Below are 6,000 nucleotides of genomic sequence, written 5' to 3' on the forward strand. Positions count from 1 at the left end.
CCCACGTGCTAGAATTGATGGTTTGATGGTTTTCTTTATTTCTGCAGTCCAAAATCTTATTTCAATTACATTCCAGTCACAATAGCAATCCCTTATACAACGGCTGCAATATTTATAACTTTTACTCGTATTGACGCATTTAATGATTTATAAGTTGACAAGAGAAGACCTCATACTGTATCCTTGTTCTTCCTGTGTATGACATTTATTCTGTCCATGTTGTTTCTTCCTGTCCTTGTAAAATATTATGTCTATCTTGGTTGTTGCTACTGTCCGTCATGCCTTGAGCGGAGTTGGTGTCCCAATGTTATTCCAAAAGTTTCTCCCTCACTGCCACAAGATAATTGGTGCCTTAGTTCCTTGTTTTCAGGCAGCATGTGATACACGTTGGAATACAATTTAAATCCCTATGCACAAGAGTTATCTTTACAAGAACAGTCTCTTAAATGAATGTATATTAAATGCATGGAATCTTCAGGCTGATTCATGGGAAACAAAATATATGTGCTGGGTTTTTTAAAGAGATGTATACAAATAAAGAGGAACACCATCAATCTCTTGCTCATGTATGCTATTGAATCGATCTTTCAAAATATGTGATTTCCTCCTTTATGGGTTATTTTATTATGCAGAATACATGTACACCAAAAACATAATATGATGTTGGTATCAGTAACTAGAATTACAAAACCACTAATCTAAAACATGCATTTAACTAAAGAAGGAAATTCTTTGAGGATGTGGTAACTTCCAAAGCATCCCTACACAACAATGATCAGCAATCTGTTTCTCCAATTCCTCTAGTCTAGCAAAATACTGTACTTTAATAACTAAAAAAATAAGCAGCACTGCCTTCTTGTGGTTGACATTGCAATAGCTTTTCAAACCTGATGTAAGAATTGTTTTTCTTGGCAAAGCAGAAAAAGACTGCAGTCCTCAAGTGGGCATCAATGCAAGCTCAGTTCACATTAGTGGAACTTTTCTTGTGCAGCACTGGAGGACGGGTAGAAACTATTCGTAATTAAATTGTACTTACCAACAGACAAACAGGGAAATTAAATCTAGAATTGCTTTCCTCACCTTCTTAAGTTAAATACTGTCCTAGGAGCAGGCTGCAGAAGATGCCATTGCTCAATGACAGTTTAGGGGCCTGAGGTTTGATTGGGAGGGAGCGAGGACTTAGAGGCACAAGTGCCATAGCGCAGCAGTAAAGCATTTGGTTTCTATGCAGAAGATCACAGGTTCAATCCCCAGCATCTCCAGGCAGCACTGGGAATATCCCTACTCTGAAACCCTAGAGCAGTGGTCTTCAAACTTTTTTCTCTAAGCCACACTTTCAGAATAAAAATTTGCTTGCACCACACCTATTTTTGTATTGATAAGACATACATTGGAAAACAAAACTGGTTGCTGAAGTTACTGGAGGCAAAGCTGATATAATGGATTAGAGGAAAACTCATTGCTGACATTTATTAATAATAATAATTAGACAACCCGTTTTGGACTTTTTTGTAAAAAATAAAATGAATTAATTTGAGACATTTGGGTCTGAAGATTGGGAAAATATTGCTTAACAGAAAGTAAAGCAGTTGGATTCATCCTAGAGCAGGGGTCAGCAAACTTTTTCAGCAGGGGGTGGTCCACTGTCCCTCAGACCTTGTGGGGGGCCCGGACTATATTTTGGAGGAAAAATGAACAAATTCCTCTGCCCCACAAATAACCCAGAGATGCATTTTAAATAAAAGCACACATTCTACTCATATAAAAACACCAGGCAGGCCCCACAAATAACCCAGAGATGTATTTTAAATAAAAGAACACATTCTACTCATGTAAAAACATGCTGATTCCCAGACCATCCACGGACTGGATTGAGCAGGTGATTGGGCCGGATCCAGCCCCTGGGCCTTAGTTTGCCACCCATGTAGTGATTGTTTTGAATGATTTCTTTTATGTAACCAACAGGTGGAAATTGGTAATCCGTCTTTCTTTCTTTCTTTCTTTCTTTCTTTCTTTCTTTTATCCTTTCCTTATTCCTTCTTTTTTATTTTGTTTTTCTTTGGTGTCCCCTGCTCTGGGCTGTTATTAGGGTCCAAGGATTACACACAGATGAAGGTGGTGGATGGACCCCGAGTGAGAGGCAGGGAAGGGAAGACCTCCCAGAGTGAGAGCCTGGGAGAAGAAAGGAAAGTTCTCTCTTTCTGTGAGAGAGACAAGTGTTAAGATTTACCTATGAGAGAGAATTCTGTGTTTTCTTTTTATTTCTCTTTTTTGTTATTTAGATTGGCTTCTTCTTGTATTCTGAAAAAGCTTTAATAAAATCTTATTTTTAAAGTGGAAAACAAAAAGAAACAACTCCTAGCAGTGCCTGAATTATATATAACATAGAACACAACCGCTTTATAATATGTGACATCCAAAAAGTATAAAACAATGCAGCTACTTAAGAACAGGAATCATTCCTAAAATTTAATTGCAGTCGTACCTTGGTTCTCGAACGCCTTGTGACTCAAATGTTTTGGCTCCCAAACACCACAAACCCGGAAGTGAGTGTTCCAGTTTGCAAACGTTTTTTGGAAGCTGAACGTCCGATGCAGCTTCCACTGCTTCCAATGAATTGCAGCAAACTCTTCTTTTTTCAAGTTGTGTTTTATACAGATCAGTTTCATTTGCTGTGAGACATTAGTGTTGCACGCAGTATTAGGTTAAGAAGAAAAGGGGGGAAGAGGGGAAAGGGGGGATGGTGAGTGGGGTGGGGTCGGGTGGTTATGCTTATATTCTTCTACTTAGTATATGTGTGGGTTTTTGTGTCAGCATCACTTATAAGGGTTCTCTTACTATTTGCTTGTTGTATTTCCTTATGCATCCTATGTTTTTATGTTGTAGCTCCAGCTCTGGGATTGATTTTAATGATTATAAATCACATAAGTAAATATAACTGAAGATTCTGCAGGGCACTCTTCATTCACATGGAGAGCCCCGATACATGCATGAATCTGGGTTTTTGCACTGCTTCCAATGTAAACTCAGAATTTACCCCAGAGTTTTCTGCAGTATCCTAGACATAAGAGAAATCTGGGGCACCCACTCAGTTTGCAGGGAGACCCACAGCCTATGGTGGTTAAAAAAAATAAAAAAATTAAAACCATGTTAAACCAGCCCTGACTTCAGCAAAAAAAGAAAAAAGAAAAGTTGGAAGTTCCTTAGTTGATTATAATGTACACTAGCAGAATTCCTGACCTGGAAACTAAAGTAAGAGCGGTCTCATCAAAGCAGGAATCCTGAAGCAAACAGAAGCCAGACGCCTCGAGCACATTTCACAGTCTTTTCTGATAAATTAATTTGCACTCATTTGTGTAAGAAAGCATAAATAATTTAAGAACCATTACTGTAGGTCATGGTAGAGTTTTATGTGGGCCGCAGAACATGTAATGACAACTGTATTTAGTAGCACTAATGCAAGAAAAACACTGTTAGAAGTATTTATACATTTCTTTACTGGATCAGGCCCACATGGAACAAGAGAGCTTGACCAAAAGTCGTCTCCCACCCCCGTTTCATCATTTTGACATTTTATAATGTTTATGTTACTAAAATTTATTCACTCTGCATTCCAGATCCCCGTTATGCCAAGCTGTGTAGGGTTTCCATTGAGCAGAGGCAACTCTCTGCTCACTTCTGCTGGCTCAGCCAGCCTCCTGTCAGTACAGACCTCCCCCATGCACTCACCAAACAGGTGGTCCGGAGGCTTGCCAGCAGTATCCCTGTCAGGGGACCCTGAGGGAAGGCCTTGAAATGGGGCATGCTGAAGGCAGGGTGGGATTGGTTGGCATCCGTCTGTCTTGGGAGACCATGGAAGAGTGCGCCTCCGGGGGTGAAATCAAGCCGTTGGAGAATTACAGCACCTGCCAAGGCTGTAGAGACCGATACGGGAGAGACAGGTTTTGTTGCAGATGAAGTTGGGGCAAATGAAGGGGTCTGTTTGTGCTGATTCAGGTGTAGCATGGTGTTTCTTCTCTCTGCACTCCTGCCAGCAGCCATTTCTCTTCTGGCCACTGCTGTGGTTACACTACCAGTCTGTCTCCAGGTGCTGCGGTCATCTGCAAGGCATTTTTTGCAGGCAGGAGACGGAGCTGAAAATGAGCACAATGGCCCTCTTCCCCACTTGTGATTCTTGACAAGTGGTATTCAGAGGCGTAGCACCTCAAATACGGAAGCATTATTCTTGTCAGGCTTCAGGGAATCTGAATTCCCTCCCTCACGGCATACTGCCAGTAATTGACAAGAAGCTCTTACCAAGATATTTTATTCAATACTCACAGAGAGAGATGTAGAAATGCCTTCTCTCAGATAATGGCATTGCTCCGAGTAAAGTCCCACCCCCTTCGTCTCTCCTATTATATGTTATCCCTGTTAAGTTGTGGGTGAACATATCAGACGACACAGCGATTCTTCAAACAGCTCTTCTTTATTCAGAGGCCAGACAGAACTGAACTGAAGGGCTCAGTCAGCCTGCTTATATAGAGCTCCAGGACAGTGTAACTGTTGCAACTTTCTAAAACTATCCAATCACTGAACGTCACTTTCGATCCTTCATTTGCATAACTATCTACAGTATCCCCCTGCTGGCCCAGGGTGAGAACTTCAGTACATAACAATCCCTACATTGGCTGATCTGTGCTTTCTGCCTCTGAGCTTCCTCTTCTCCTACTCTCAATGCACGCCAGGACCTGGGAGCAGGGGCGGAAGAAGGGGGTGGTGGGGGCAGCCTTCCCCGGGTGCCACCACTGAGGGGGGTGACAAAATGGTGGGTGGCACTCACCGCGGAGCCTGCAGCGCCCCCGAGCCACGTGTCTCTCCTGGGAGTGACGTGGTGGCTTGGGCGCCCGCAGGCTCTGCGCTGCCCCAAACGGTCTGCTCGCCACCTCCCCCTAAGCTATAGGGCGGCTGAGTGGAAAGAGGCAGGCAGACTCCTCAGAGGCCCTGCAGAGCATCCTGCCCTGGCTTGTCCTGCCCCCGCAGGCAGCTCGCCCCACCCCAGGCGCCCGATTGGCTTGCTCTGCCACTGCCTGGGAGACAGGGAGGTCTGGCATGCTTTCCAATGACACTGAGCCTGTCAGCTGTCTCTCCCCTGGTGCTTTCTCTTCCTCCTGCTCCTCTCTCAATATTTCCCAGCTTCTCCCCTCTGTAGCCTCTGAACTGTGACCTTCTGCAAACCACTGTTGTAAATCTATGCCAGGCATAGGCAAACTCGGACCTCCAGATGTTTTGGGGCTACACTTCCCATCATCCCTGACCACTGGTCCTGCTAGCTAGGGATCATGGGAGTTGTAGTCCCAAAACATCTGGAGGGCCGAGTTTGCCTATGCTTGATCTCCCTCTTCTCTGGGAAGTGCAGGAGGAGGCGGGCAGTCTCCACCATTCTTCCTCTGACAATTCTGCATGGGTTGTGTTCAACTTACCTTCATTCAGAGTGGACACACTGAAATTAATAACCATGATTAACATGTCTCTTCAATCACAAATTACTCATTCCTTGGCGCATGCACTGAAATGTAAATTGAATGTGAGAAGGGGCTGTTGCTGTGGGATCCAGCACCCAACACTGGTGGATAAGTTCCTTTGTCCTTTTAAGAGACACCCTAATCCTGGAGACAGTTCAGTGATTTGTATGCTGTATGGTAGTCATCTGCTCTGGAGACTCTCAAGGAGCCTAATATGGATCCCTGGGCTTATGCATGCTATCCAAGGCTTATGAACTTCAAATAAATGCAGCAGATCTAATCATTCTTAAGCATGGTATAAGTCTGGAGCCAAACTATAAGACACCAACTTTACACAATTATCTATTTAAAAAATGAGAAACTACTGCCTGAGAGAAGAGGATATTTGAAAATTATATTCCATTTTAAAAATAGAATGTAAGTGGATTAACTTACTGCTCAGGATAATAAACATTGGACTACAACAATGAAGTGGTAGTCTAATAGTCATAACAGT

The sequence above is a fragment of the Podarcis filfolensis genome, assembly GCF_964270895.1.
Source record: "Podarcis filfolensis genome assembly, chromosome: 1".
Classification (NCBI taxonomy): Eukaryota; Metazoa; Chordata; class Lepidosauria; order Squamata; family Lacertidae; genus Podarcis; species Podarcis filfolensis.